Source organism: Callospermophilus lateralis, chromosome 16, assembly GCF_048772815.1.
Source record: "Callospermophilus lateralis isolate mCalLat2 chromosome 16, mCalLat2.hap1, whole genome shotgun sequence".
NCBI classification, from domain to species: domain Eukaryota; kingdom Metazoa; phylum Chordata; class Mammalia; order Rodentia; family Sciuridae; genus Callospermophilus; species Callospermophilus lateralis.
In genome coordinates, this window is record NC_135320.1 from 10,210,151 (window position 1) to 10,226,517 (window position 16,367).

The window sequence follows — 16,367 nt, forward strand, 5'->3', positions numbered from 1 at the left end:
CCTTCCTTCTGCCTTTGGTCTTCCTTTCGCATCCTTCCCAGAATGTATCAGCTCACATCCTCTACTCCTTTCATGGTCAGTTTTAGATTTCACCTTGCTTAAGAAGGAATAAGAAAAGGATCTTACTCACTCCCCGACTATCTCAAATGCTTTCCTTTGCCACCACCCCTATAATAATTACCTCATCTATATGATGGTGGGGATTGGAGTTGGGTTTGGAGCCTATACCTGTGACCATTCAGTGCTGGAACCAGGTATATTGGAAGAATTCCTTGAAAATGCCTCTCTCATATAAGGCCTCAGTTTTGCTTTTAAATCTCTATTCCACTCATGATTCTACCTCTGCAGTTCAAATCACAGCCAAAAAGGTTACCACCATCAAAGAAATTAATGGACTATAACATACGATAAACTCAAAGAATATATTGTATGATGAAATGTTCATTAAACACATTCTGACTCGAAGGAACCCTCTAACCTTGAGGGGTCATGGAAAAACAATGCTGTTGACTTGGTGATGTTAGGGGAGAATCTACCATGTCGGTGATAGGATTTTATATCAAAAAATAAACTAGGACTTCAAGATCCCAAAGAACAGAGCCTTAAATAATGTGTGGGGATAGTAACTTAAAAGATATCTGGAGCCTATGCAAACCCAGAGTCAGAAATTATATATCGCTTTCCTTTCCTCATAAAACATATTCCACAATAGAATATTTCACCTTTCATCTAAAAACATCTCTCTTCTCCTCGCCTTTGCCTCATAAATAACAGTACTGAAGGAGGAAAATTAAGTTGGTACCAGCATTGTCTGAGATGTGTTTCAGAGGACAATTACTTTCTATAGCAGTTTTCAGATCAAAATGGTATCATGCTTTCTCATGAATTAGGTCAAGGAGCCTTGTGTCACAACTCGAATAATGTTGTAAGACAAAGTGCTGTTCCTTGCCACACACAGCTCTACAGATCATTTCAGAACTTCTGAAATACCAGGAACAGATAAAACCTTAGCACACCAAGGATAGGAGCTGCTCAGATAACAAGGAGTGGGGGTGAAGGAGGTATATCTACATTTTCGACATGACTCTCAAAATCATATAGGTCTTACCAAGTGTTTCCCTCACCTCACAGCCTTCCAGGAGCTGGCTGGAGGTAGACAGATAACCCACAGGTGTATGACAGAGAGGGAGAGCAGAGTGGAAAAGCCTTCACCTGCAAAGATGAGGCATGCTTCAAGAAAGGGAATTTGATGAAATTAAATGCAACATTTATTGACCAAATGCCTTGTAAATGGCAGACACAGGATACAATTAAAGGTTTCACTATAACACCAGGGAGAGAGACAAGCAAGATAATACCCACCCTCAGTCTAATAAGCTGTAAGCCAAGTGAGCACAGAGCAGGAGATTCTCTGGCGAGGGGAGATGGTTGTGATGGTGCACTAAGATTATCCTTGAGCTAAGGTTTTGAAGACTGAACAGCAGTTCTCTGGCTAAACAAGGTAGGAGTGATAATCTAGGAAGACAGAATACTTATTTGCTCACATGATAAAATATATTTGTAGGAGCAATTATAGGAGAATCTAGCCTACGATTTTTAAATACCTACAGGTATGAGGCCAGGGCTCCTCAGAGTTCAGGTGTCCAGAGAAGGATCAGCAAGGAAAAAGCTTTGTGTCTGTGCCTGGAGGAAGCCCACATAGAGAGGATATGGCACATGTGCTAAAGCTGGACCTGATGGCACAGTATAAGCTCTGTGAACAAAGAGTGCTGCCAAAGTCAGAGGCAGGAACCATGTATATGAATCTATCTTGAAGTATGATGAATAAACATTATGAATGACATGAAATAGTAATACCAAATATATAAGACAAATCAATGCAAAATGCAATACCCCTTAGGCACAGAAAAACAGTGTATTCTGGAAGTGCAAGTTAGTAGGGGCTGGGGTTGTGGCTCAATGGTACAGCACTTGCCTAGCATGTGTGAGGCCCTGGGTTTGATTCTCAGCACTGCACATACATAAATAAAATAAAGAACCATTTGACAACTAAAAACGTTGGGAGGGGGAAAGGTACTAGTAGAAAATGAGCTGTTTAGCAGGAGATGGCAGATGCCCAGTGAACGTGCAAATGCCTAGCAGAAAAGAGTGGAAGCAGGGCCAACGTGCAGTGCCCAGAGGATGCTGGAAAAAGAGCAGAGGCACTCTAGGGCAAGCAAACCTGCTTGTCAAATCACTATGTCTCCCAAAGTATAAACCTTCCAGGGCTCTACAGATTCTTCATGCAAGATTGTGGATGTGATAAAGTGACATTACTTAATGTTATTAATGAAACCCTGTTAGTATCCACAGGGGCAATTGGTTATGTTTTAAAGAATAAAATAGAGAAATATGACATTGGCTTTGCTCTTGGGTGGCAAGAAAACTAATATCTGGGGTTGGAAATAGGGCAGCTCATGTTATTTAGAACAAAACACCTGGTTAAATTGTTCATATGGTGAATTGAGGAGCAGACATTACTACTTGGTCTACAGCTCTAAGAAAAGATTAAACACTTAATGATCTGTTGGATTAGTTAAAGAATTGGCTGACTTGTAAAACAGTGATACAGATATACAACTGAATACTATTTGGCTATAAAAAAAATATCCTGACATTTGCAACAACATCAATGGAACTGGAGGGCATTGTGTCAAGTGAAATCAGTAGACAGAGAAAGATAAGCACTACACTACTCATTGATATGTGGAATTAAAAAAAAGTTCATCTTTTCGAAGATGAGAATAGAATAGTTGGAATAGTGGTTACCAGAGACTGGGTAGAGCAGAAAAAGTGAAGGGAGGGAAAATGTTGTTTAGCAGGTACTAAATTATAGTTAGATAAGAGCAAGGAGTTCTGGTGTGCTATTGCACCATAGAATGACTATAGACAATAATAATGTGATATATACTTTTTAAAAGTTAGAATAATGGATTTTGTGTTTTCACCATAAAGAAATGATAAATGGGGGCTGGGGATGTGGCTCAAGCGGTAATACGCTCGCCTGGCATGCGTGGGGTGCTGGGTTCGATCCTCAGCACCACATACAAATAAAATAAAGATGTTGTGTCCACCGAAAACTAAAAAATAAATATCAAAAAATTCTCTCTCTCTCTTAAAAAAAATAAATGATAAATGTTTGAAAAGATTGATATGTTTACCCTGATTGGAACATTACACAATGTACATATGTGTCAAAACATTACATGGTACCCCATATGTATAATTTGTAGGTATCACTTTTTTTAATTAATTTTTATTGTTGGTTCTTCAAAACATTACATAGTTCTTGATATATCATATTTCACACTTTGATTCAAGTGGGATATGAACTCCCATTTTTACCCCGTATACAGATTGCAGAATCACATCAGTTGCACAACCATTTACATATTGCCATTCTGGTGTCTGTTGTATTCTGCTGCCTTTCCTATCCTCTACTATCCCGCCTCCCCTTTCCCCTCCCCTCTTCTCTCTCTACCCCCTCTACTGTAATTCATTTCTCCCCCTTATATTTTCCCCCTTTCCCCTCACTTCCTCTTGTATGTAATTTTGTATACACCCACTTTTAAATTTTTATTTTAAATAGAAAAAATAATCAGCTAATTTGCAAGCAGAAATGAGATAAGAAAGGTAGAGAAACAATACAACATGCTTTGGATAGTTGAAAAACTGCTTCAAGACTCCAAATACTAAGGGAAGAGAATTTAAAAAACTAAAGAGTTCTAAATGAGAAACATTTAAGTCTTCATTCAGATGATTAAAGGGGTTCAACATAAAGATCACATTAAGTATAAAACCATTCCATCCATAGTTTCAGACAGCAGTAAGGTGGTCTTAATTAAGTTGAAATAAGAAAGGAGCATGGAGAAGATGCAATGAAACAAATCGGCTTCAAGTGTTACGTCTGGTAATTCTTGAACAGGCTTATAGGTACCTGGAATATAATATAATATAATATATTGCTAACAAGTAAATATATCGGAAGAGTATCAAGCTTTGAAGAAACTTCATTAATAAATTAAAATATTTGAGTATTACAATAATACAATAACCCCTGGATTCTCTAGTTTTCATGAGCAAGAAGAGGAGTATGAAAGCTCTTCAGTCCCTAAGGAGGGCATGCTCCCCAACACCTACAGCTGTGGACATAGAAGATATGCAAAAGGAGGAAGAGGGGCAAAAATTCCCAAAGAATAAATCCAGGGGTCAAGGAAAACAATGAGCAAGAAAGCTGTCTCTAGAAAGAACTATCAGGACTTAAGCAAGAAAATTTACTCATTGTCAAATTAGGGGGCTTCAAAAATACTTGCAGTTCCATGACAGCTGTGTCTGGCATTCTTCCTTTTTCCAAATGAGGAATCTGTCCTGAGGTTACTCTGCCTCTGCTCTACCACTAGACATTGAATGTGGAAAGCATAAATCATCCTTTTAGTCCATAATCCAAACCTGGTGAGGTTGGATACAATGAATGAATTGACTTGGGGTTGGCCTGTGGGAAAGGGAATGAACTGTGCTATGTGGGAACACAGGGGCATGTGGATAGTTAGTGACCAGAGGGGCATATGGAAGTAGGGATGTCTTTCTGATTATTATAGGTTTACAAGTGGAGTTTAAGCTAGGAAGAAGCTTTCCAGCCTGGACTACACTACCCTGTTGCTTTGTAACAGGATCACATGACTAGTTCTGGCCATGGAATGAGAGCAAAAATGAATTGTGTCCCTTCCAGTCTGTGGTAGTTAGTATTTTGTGAGACTTCCTTCCCAAAATCTTTCCCCTTGGAGGCTACCTACTAGCAGCACCTCTGCCATCTAGTCCCAGAGTATCCACTTCAAAGTGAGTCACCTAGAAAAGGTACTCAGGAAGAGCTACACCAGACTAACACATAATAAGAGATTGGGGAAGGGGCAGTAGAAGTTCATTGGATTAGCCAAAGGCGAAATAGAAATGGGATGGAAATAGGAAGGACAGTAGAATGAATGAGACATAACTTTCCTTTGTTCATATATAAGTACACAACAAGAGCAACTCCACATCACGTTTATTCAAAAGAATGGTATCCTAATTAGAATAAGTTATACTCTGGGTATGTACTATGTGCCAAAATACACTCCTCTTTCATTGTATAAGTAGAAAAAACAAATATCAACAACCAAAAAGATTGATCAATGCTGGGCTAAGATGACCAAAAGGAAGACAGTGAAGACCCAAATCAACAAATGAGAGATTAAAAAATGAACTATCACCACAGACCCTTGTGAAATCAAGTGGGTAAACAAAAGACATTTGCAAAATGTACACACCACAAACCTCAAAATTCTAGAAGATATTGGCTGATTTCTAGATACATGCAAATTGCCTAAACTGAACCAGGAATATAGAGTGTCAAAACAGAAATACCAAATCATTAAACAGAAACAGGGATTAAAAGTCTCAGAAAAGGGACTGGGGTTGTAGCTCAGGAGTAGCATGTCTGCCTCGCATTTGTGAGGCACTGGGTTTGAATTTCAGCACAGCATACACATAAATAAAAATAAAGGCCCCTTAAGATATCTATCTATCTATCTATCTATCTATCTATCTATTTTTTTAAAGAAGCCTACATTCAAAGAAATCCAGGACTAGAGTGATTTTAAAGAGAGTTTTTTTTTTCTACTTGACCTTTAAAGAAGAAATAATACCAGTCTTTCTTAAATTATTTCATAAAATTATAAAGAAGAAATACTCCCAAACACATTCAATGAGTCCAATATAACGATGATGCCAAAATCAGACTAACCATCTAAAAAGAAAAAGCACAGACCAACATTAATGAACACAAAAGCAAAATCCCTTAATATTAGTAAACAGCATTCAAAACCTATTAGGGAGATAATACATCATTATCAAGTAGGCTTTATCCCAGAGATGCATGTATAGTTAAACAAACACAAATTAATAAATATAAATCATCACCTTAATAGAATTAAGAACAAGAATTATATGATCATCTCAATAGTAGCAGAAAAGGCCTTTGATAAAATACAGCATACATTTATTTGAAAAACACCAGAGAAACTAGGGATTCAAAAAACTTAACATTATAAAAAGTTTATAGGACAAACCCATAGCCAACATCATACATAAGGGAGAAAAACTGAAAGTATTTCTTCTAAAATCAAGAACAAGATGAGGCGCGCCCCGGGCCCGCGGCGCCCGCGCGGCTGCAAGCCTCGGTTGGCCGCGCGCTGGCTCCAGGAAGCCGGAGAGGGCGCGGCGGCCGGGATGGCGCGGCGCGGGCCGCGCGGCTAGAGGGCTCCAGAGGAGCCGCTGGCCCGCGCCCTCCGCTCTGCCGACTCTGCGCAGGGCCGGCAGCGACCGCGCCCCGGGGCGCCTCCTTCGCTGACGCCGGACACCTGGACCTTCGTGAGCGAGATGCCCAACCCCCAAAACAGCAAAGGCGGCCGCAAAAACAAGCGTGCCAACAGCAGCGGGGACGAGCAAGAAAATGGAGCCGGGGCCCTGGCTGCGGCGGGAGCGGCGGGCGCGGCGGCCGGGGGGGCCCTGGCGGCGGTGGCTGGCTGCGGGGCGGCGGCGGCGGGCGCTGCGGGCACCGGGGGCGCGGAGGGCAACGGAGGTGCGGGGACCGGAGCCGCGAACGCTGCGCCGCCACTGGGACTGCGGCCGCGGGAGACGCCAAGAAGGAAGCCCTATGTGCCACGCCCTTGCTCTGCAGCTTCCGGAGACCAGTGGACCTGGAGAAGGATGACTATCAGAAGGTGGTGTGCAACAATGAGCACTGCCCTTACCTGGATGCACCTGCAGTGCTTCTATGAGTCGGAGAGCAGCATCCTGGCACAATCCAACTGCATTGGCCGGGCTCGCAGCTGGAATGAGAAACAGTGCCGTCAGAACATGTGGACCAAGAAGGGCTATGACCTGGCCTTCGATTCTGCTCCTGTTGCTGTGGTCAGGGCCACTTAAAGAAGGACACAGACTGGTACCAGGTGAAGCGGATGCAGGACGAGAAAAAGAAGAAGTCTGGGTCAGAGAAGAACACAGGGAGGCCCCCAGGGGAGGCTGGGGAGGAGGCAAAAAAATGCAGGCCCCCAAACAAGTCTCAGAAAGGCCTGAACCATGATCTCCCCCAACGACATTCCATGGACCAGCAGAACTCCCAGGAAAAGGTCGTCAGTGCCACAACCTATGGTGCCCGTTCCCCTTGTGGCTCCCCTGGCCAGTCCCCACCTACTGGCTACTCTATCCTTTCCCCTGCCCACTTCAGTGGTCCCCGCTCCTCCAGATACCTTGGGGAATTCTTAAAGAATGCCATCCATCTTGCGCCTTACAAAAAGGCCATGGCTGGGGGCCATGTGTTCAGAAATGCCCACTTCGATTATGCTCCAACTGGGTTATCTGTTCACAGAGGGGGACACTTTGATACCCCTGTACAGTTCTACGGCGACTGGACCTCTCTGAGCTCCTCACTCACATCCCCAGGCATAAGCTGAACACTTTTCATGTAAGGATGGAAGATGATGCTCAAGTGGGCCAGGGCGAGGATCTACGGAAGTTCATTCTTGCAGCCCTCAGTGCCAGCCACAGAAATGTTGTAAACTGTGCTCTGTGCCACCGGGCACTCCCTGTCTTCGAACAGTTCCCTTTGGTGGATGGAACTCTGTTCTTAAGCCCCTTAAGACATGATGAGATCGAATATGATGTTCCTTGCCACCTTCAAGGTATAGGTGTTGATTCACCTTGCCTGCTTACTGTTTGTTAAAACTCAAAAAAGCTAACAAGGTGGAATTGCTCTGTTTTGACTTAATTTTTTTGACTTAATTTTAATTGATGTTGTATTTTTGTTCTAGTCAGGTGCTAGGTAACATGTGAATGTTTCAGCTTCGCCCAGTGAGGTGATGGTGATTTTTGTACTCTGATGTCACTGTACCAAGTATAGTTGGCCTGGTGGGTAATTTTATGTTCTTTTTCTGCTTTAATTTGAAGAGAGGATTACTGGTGTATAGTTTTTCATAATTAGGAGGGAATTTAGGAAAGGAATTGTATAATTCTCACTGGCTATGAAATAGTTTCTTTTGAATCTTGTGTTAATGTGTCCAGAAAGCTGTACATTTTCTTTGATCATACTGGGGGGCGGGGGGGGGGGGGCGGACACGGAATAAGGATGGGCCAATATGTTTTCAGACCAGTTAAATTAATTTTGAAATTGTGAAAGATGAGACTGTCTTGATAGCATCAAAAGGAAAGTGCAGAAAACTCAGACATTATTTTGGTGATGGTGGGAACAGTGGGAAAGTTTATGTGGATGATATCCAAGAACTTGGGCAAATTTGAAGCATAAATTGAATGACATGGGGTGGATAGTGCAAGTGTGAAATCTCTTTAATTTTTATAAAATGATTGAATCTCCATAAAGATGAGATGCATGACATAAAAAAAAAAGAACAAGATGAGGATTTGCACTCTCACCACTTCCATTCAATATAGGTCTTAATTCTCTATCCAGGTCTTAATCAGACATGAGAAAGAAATTAGGGGCATACAAATTGGAAAAGAAGTCAACTATCACTGTCTGCTAATGACATGATACTATATCTGGAACTTCCTCCCATAATTCCACCAGAAAACTCCCGGAGCTAATAAATGGATTTAGCAAAGTAGATGGATACAAGGTCAATACTCAACAATCCATAGCTTTTCTCAGAAAGAAATCAGGAAAGCCACCCCACTTCACGTAGCTTCAAAAAATTCTTGGGAATTAATCTAACCAAAGGTTGAAAGACTGCTATTATGAAAACTAGAATACTGAAGAAAGACATTGAAGAGAAACTTAAAAGATCAAAGACTTCTCATGTTCTTGATGGGCAGAATGAATACAGTCAAATGGTCCTATAATCAAAAATGATATACACATGCAATTTCCATCAAATACTAATGCCATTTTCCATAGAACTAAAAAAATTCTTAAAATTTATTTGAAGGAATAAGAGTCTCACTGTAGTCAAAACAATCTGAGCATGGAAACTCATACAAAAGGCATCTCAATACCCAATCTCAAATTAAAACTAGAGAGCTATGTTAGCAAAACCAGCATGGTATTGGAATCAAAGAAGACCCAACGATAAATGGGATGGAAGGTTCAGACAAACTCTATACTTCCAGCCTTTTGATACTTGACAAAAGTGTCAATTATAAATATCAGAGAAAAGTTTTTGAATAAATTGAGCTGGGACAACTGCATATCCTTACATAGATGAATAAACTTAGATCCCTGTATTTTAACCTGCACAAAGTCAAAATCAAAATAGATCAAAAACTTAAGAGATTTCACTGGAAACCTTGCAACTGCTAGATGAAAATATAGAGTCAACATTCCCATCACATAGGTACAGGCACCAGCTTCCTAACCGAACACTTAAGCTCATGAAATAAAAAATCAACAAGTGGGAATCCACCAAATCACAAAGTTTCTGCATGACAGATAAAATAATTACAGATGAGAACAGAGTAAATACAGGGTGGGAGAAAAGCTTTTCCAGCTACTCCTCCAACAGGGAAATAATGTCCAGAATTTATCAAGAACTCAAAGTATTTAACCCTAACTAAACAAATAACCCAATCCATCAATTAAGGGAACTCAACAGACACTTTTCAAAATAAGAAATATGGATGGGTAACAAAAATATTTTTAAAATGTCCAATGTCTCTAGAAATAAGGGAAATGCAAATTAAAATGTTACTGACATCTCATCTCACTCCAGTGAGAATGACAATTAAGTGTTGGTGGGGATATGGAAAAATGTTACATGCTTCCAGTTTGGGGCAAATCGAGGAAGGACACAAACATTGGTCTCAGCCATCCCACTACAGAGAATTTATCCAAGAAAATGAACATCAGCATACTGTACTCTTACAGCCATGTGAATAATTATAGCAGTGCAATTCACAATATTCCAATTATGAAATCACCCCAGATGGCTGTCAATAGATGAATGGATTAAGAAAATATGATTTATATACACAATTGTGTTTTAAACTGCCATAAATACAAAGGAATTAAAAATAATATAAATGCAATGCTGATTCAGCTGAGTGGGTGTGTATTTGCCAAAATTGTACAAGACAATGAGTTCTAATAAAATAAAAGGAGCTAGGGATGTGGCTCACTGATGAAGCACATCTGAATTCTATAACATCCCATAGCCAAAATAAAAAGAAATTAAGAAACAATCTACAAAAGCATAATTATGGTATTTTCCAAGAACATACACAGGAGAGGTCACCATTGAGTACAGGGAGAGTCAAGGAAGTTGTTAAAAATAAAAGTTGTTGTAAAAGACCAAGTGATTGAAATTTCATTAAATAGAACATGCACAACTAAATGGAACTGGAGGACAACTTCAGAAAACTTGTGAACTATGTCAGGGTCTCTTGCATGTGTGTAAGATGATATGTAAGGTAGGGAAGACCAAAAATATTTAAATAAAACAATACTTGATTCCCAAGTATCTTTCTTTTTTGAGGCTATTGTAAATAAGGTAATTTTCCTCATTTCCCTTTCAGAGGGTTTGTCCCCGTTATACAGAAATGCCTTTGATTTATGGGTGTTGATTTTATAACCTGGTAATTTGCTGACTTCATTGACTAATTCTAAATGTTTTCTGATGGAGCTTTTTGGGTCTTTTAGGTATAGAATCATATGGTTGGCAAATAGTGCTAATTTAAGTTATTCTTTTGATATATTTTATCTCTTTAATTTCTTTCATCTGTCTAATTGCTCTGGCCAGTGTTTCAAGAACAATGTTGAATAGAAGTTGTGAAAGAGGGCCTCCCTGTGTTATTCCAGTTTTTAGAGGGAATGGCTTCAATGTTTCTCCATTTAGGATGATGTTAACCTGAGACTTAGCATAGAGAGCCTTTGTGATGTTGAGTTATGTTCCTGTTATCCCTAGTTTTTCTAGTGTTTTGAAGATGAAGAGGTGCTGTATTTTGTCAAATGCTTTTTCTGCATCTATTGAGACGATCATATGGTTCTTATTTTTAAGTCTATTGATGTGATGAATTACATTTATTGATTTCCATATGTTGAACCAACCTTACATCCCTGGGTGAATCCCACTTGATCACGGTGCACCATCTTTTTCATATGTTTTTGTATTTGATTTGCCAGAATTTTATAAAAAGCAAATGCTGAATTTTTTTTCTGATATAATGAGACTGACTCCTAGTGGGGCAGGGAGGGGGTACATGGAAAGAATGGATGAATTCTAGATAGGCCAGAGGGGTGGGAGGGAAAGGGAGTGGGCAGGGGACTAGCAAGGACAAGGAATGTGATAGACATCATTATCCAAAGTACATGTATGAAGACACTGAGTTTATCATAATTGTTAAAGATTCATAATAGTTGTAACAAAGCACCATCTTTTGATTTCAATATCTAAAACTTCAGTTGATCTTCCACAAATGACTGTGCCATCTTATGACTCCAGGTAACAAGATTCTAATTTGTCACAGGTCATAGAAGGTTTTATTTTGTATAAACGTCACTGGATACTGAAGCACAACTGTATACAGTTTCCTTCAGAAACTGGCCCCCTCCTCCTCTACCAGGGAGGGAGAGGTCTGCTCATTAAGTTCCCCATGGAGTTGAACAGCTTGTGCTCTCTCTGCCTGTGATTGCCAACCCAAACTCCAGCTCCATCTGCATTCTTAGTATTAATCCCACCACATGTTAATTCCAATTTAAATTGTGCTCACACCTTGAGCTCTGACCTTTTTACTTTGGAAATCATGGAAAGCAGAGCCAACACCACCCAGGCATAAGGTGCTCCAGATTAAGAATGGACTGGGGAAGGGGATGCCCATCATACATTGTAGGCAGAGAACTCAGCTGGTGGAAACTCACAACAGGTGCCAGGAATGTCTCACCCCAGAAAGTGGTCTTGAAAATATGAAGTGATTTTTAGATGAATTTGTTTGAGGTCAAAATGTGAGAAGTTGATGTACTCTCAATGGTTGGGGCACTCTGATCCCTAATACCTATGTCAATTAACTTAGAGAAAAGTTTGGAGCCCAGTTCTCCCTAGATTGCTGCTATCCACCAGGGGATAAAGTCAAATGAAGAGGCAGGTGAAATGTCCCAATGGGTGCTCCATCGTTCTGTGCTCTCCGGTGAGACAATGTCACCTTCTTAAACACATGAAAATTCAGGGTCTGTAGAGAGATGAGTTAAAGAATTTCCTTCCCTAAACCAGCACAGGTTCTTCTCAGGTGCACCGAGTCTTTCCCATCACCTCCATCTGGGTAAGTGACCATTGATCCAGAGATGCAGAATCAGTGGGCAGGGGGTCCTAGAAAGGCTGTGGGAGGAGAAAGATTGGGCTTCTTGGTGAGGTTGTTGGTATCTGCAGGGGAGACATCAGCTCTAAGATCTTCCTAGGGCCAAAGGCTGTGTTCTGTATGGCATCATGACAACATTTCCTGCCTAGTCTATTTAGAACTTCTATTTAGAATTACTCATAATTACTCAATTTTTTTGCATTGGAGATATCCATCAAATGAACCTCTCCTGAACTAAACTGCATTTACTGATGAGTTGCATTAATATGTAATCTATATAGGAAATGTTATCTTGAGGTTTTAAACATTACTTCTTCAACACATTTTTACAAGGCAAATAACATGCCTAAAGTAGACTCCTGACTGCCCTAAAATTTTATGTTGACAGAAGTGCAATTAATATCATTAAGGACCCTGATTTACAGGTTATTTAAATATAATCCTTCAAGAGCTCTGTAATATCAAATATTTCTACAGCTCATATTCTTATTCTTATTTATTTATCAGCTGAATTTTTTTGCTTTACTTAATTTATTTTAAGTTTTACGGGTGCATTATAATTATACATAACCTTGGAATTAATTGTTACATATTCAGGCATGCACACAATAGAATTTGGTGTCTGCTCAAGTTTTTTAAATGATTCAAATTGAATGAAAGCAAAACTTGTATTTCACAGAAATCATATGAACTAAGGTAGTTTCACAGCTATTTTTAAATGGTAGTTATTCAATGATAATGTATATATATTCAAGAATATTCTTTGACCTAGCTGCTCAGGAATTGGAGGCAAGTTCAAGGCCACTGTCAGTAACTTAGTGAGGCTCTAAGCAATATAGGAAGACCATGTCTCAAAATACAAAATAAAACTTATTGGGGATTTGGCTCAGTGGTTAAGCACCCCTGGGTTCAATTCCTGTATCTAAAATAAAAAAGAAAAATATAAAAGAAAAAACATGATCACTGGACACATTATCTTACATGAAAAACAAACAATAGCAAGAATGTGCTGTTATCAGTACATATAGGGCTCAAGTTATCATTTCCATGACCCATGAAGCTTACAGGTGAGTTTAACTTTGGTATCTTACTATCAGTAACTGGGGTTATTGTGGGACCAACTCGAATATTTTAGGTGAGTGAATGGAGAAAACTGTCATATTATGTAATCATTTCTTTTAAAAACCTGAATTTTTGTCTTTTTGATTATCTTTTTCTTACTGACTTCTCTTTATTGAGACCAAGAATAGAAAAACAAGATTTTATTTTAAATGAAGAACTTTACAAATTATAGTAGTATGAATATGGCTATAAAATGTATTTAACCAGGAATCTATTAATATTTTGGATACAGGGTCTATTAATCTTATTATAGCTACCTTTTCTAATAATTCTATAGAATTTTGTTTCAGAAAATCTTCACTTCAAATGTTTTAACTAAATACCTGCCTCACGTCTGAATTCTTAACTGGTATCCAGTGTTGGTGAGTGATTAATATTTTTTGCATCCCCTTAGAATCTTAAATGGTAGAACCAGTAGCCATAACATAAATCATTCTCATATGCTTGATTTTCTGTAAAAAAATTATTTTATGACTGAAAAGCTTTTACAATATCATCTATCTCACTTGGATGATATTAAAAGAAATGCACACACTCTCTATGAAATATAGTCCCAGCAGATCATTCAACAATTTTTCATCATAAATTTCAGACTTAGACCTTTTGAGTCTGAAGGAAGGTCACCTTTTAATTTGTATTATCATCATTGAGCCCATGTTTCAGGATTGGGCTAGATTCTTGTTCTTTCAATAAAACCTTCAAATGGAACAACACCAAGTCTATTTTAATTGCAGTCCTATTTGCTGCTAAAATGGAAAGCACTGAAAAGAAAAAATAATGAAATTTGCTCTTGGTAATATTTTTGGAATATTCTAACATAGGCTATTTTTTCTGGCTTGAAGATAAAAAAATGTGACATGTCCAGCCACAGCAGAGGATTCCAAGGGCAGACAAAAATATAACCAGGTTCTCTGAAAGGGATTATGCAAATATTCCACTAAATTTCTAATTTTTGTGTGTGTGCTAGAAATTTAACCATGGGTTCTTAACTACTGACCCATATCCCCACTTCCTTTTTATATTGTATTTAGAGACAGTGTCTCCTGAGTTTTGCTTAGGACCTAGTTAAGTTACTGAGCCTGGCTTTGAACTTGCACTCCTCCAGCCTCAGCTGTCTGAGCTGCTGGGATTGCAGGCATGTGCCACCATGCGCAGGAGTAATGTCCACTTTCCATTCTCTCTGGTAAGGTAGCAACAGAACAGACCTATTACTAAAATAACTAAATTGATCCTCCCAGGTCACATACATGAAGAACTGTATGATAATAACTTTAGAATCCAACACTTCTAGGGAGTTTATTTTGTGCCATAAACACTTCCAAGGTAGGTGCACACACTTTAGTTTTTTCAAATATGATGTCTTCAGGATTTACGTGACTATGTTGATAGCTGAGATGACTGTATCTCAGCATCAGAGAGAGCTCAAGGGGAGGCGACTGTGAATGGAAAATAACACAAGTAAATTCAGGCATCAGACTTCAGAATTTACACCCATGTTTTCTTGTTTATATATTACAGATATTTGGTCTGGCAGAAAGTAAGCCAGAATTAACATGGTGCTGACATGAAATAACCTCGGGGCATGTCTAACCTGTGACACTCTTGGCTTGGGATGGGCTCATTCCAATTTCCTGCAAGCAACCCCACTCAAATCCACCTAAAACTGGAGAGCTACTATGATGTACCTGACAAACAAGATCAGCAACGTAAAAATCAAGCGAGACTCTGTCCTGCCCCAGAAAACCTCACACATGTAGTAATAGGAAAGAAATATATTTTAAAATATGTGCTAATGTTTATTATTATTCTTTAAGAGGAAATAAACCCAGGGGTGCTTAACACTGAGCCACATCATCAGATTTTTTTTTTTTAAATTTCAGACAGGGTCTCACTCAGTTGCTTAGGGCCTTGCTAAGTTGCTGAGGCTGGCCTTCAATTTGTGATCCTCCTGCCTCAGCTTGCCAAACTGCTGGAATCAGATGAGTGTGCCACCATGACTGGCTGGTAATTCTTTTTTTTTAAATTTGTTTTTTTGTGGTTGTATATGGACAGAATGCCTTCCTTTTATTTGTTTTTATGTGGTGCTGAGGATTGAACCCAATAACTCACCCATCGTAGGTGAATGATCTACCTGTGAGCCTAAACCCCAGCTCCATAATTCTTAACAAACAAGAAAACTGAAGAACTATTAAGTATGCCATTGTGGAGGTCCCAATGGCACATGTAATCTAGCCAAGGCTGAGAGGTGTTGAGATGAATCAGTGAATGGGGATTGTTTTGGGGGACAGGTTTTCGGGAATGTGAGGTAAAACACAGGGATCATTTATTTTACTATTGTTTGCTGGGGATTGCTTTGTGGGTAAGTGTACCAGCACCAAGTTACACTCTGTCTTTTTTACTCTATATTTGGAAACAGATTCTCCCCACGATGTCAAGACTGGCTTCACCCTTGTGATCCTCCTGCCTTTGCCTCTTAGGTCACTGAGATTTCAGGAAGACACCACTGTGCCCCCCACCAGAATTGAGTTTTCATGTGAAATGAAGATATATTTGGATGAATTTTCTTTTTTTTCCTCATAGAAGTAATGTTCATTGAGATCTATGAAGGAGATCATATTTCCAAAGAAGATATTTTCTTGTTTTTTTTTTCCTGAGGTATTAATAATATTTTTCTTTCCCACCATAAGGTGAGCAAAGTCCATAAATTGTACAGTAACATTCACATAAGAAATATCGTGTACACTGAAATTAACGTGGGGGTCTTGACCAACATCGTTCTTCTTCTCATCCACGTCTCCTTGCACATTACCAGGCACAGACCTAAGCCCACTGACCTGGCCATTGGTCTCTTGGTGCTAATTCACCTAACA

At 39.4% G+C, this 16,367-nt stretch overlaps 1 pseudogene; it reads left to right on the top strand.

The window, feature by feature from the left end:
* Nucleotides 1-6,453: 6,453 nt before the first annotated feature.
* On the top strand, nucleotides 6,454-7,798 carry LOC143382349 (headcase protein homolog pseudogene; annotated as a pseudogene).
* Nucleotides 7,799-16,367: the final 8,569 nt, after the last annotated feature.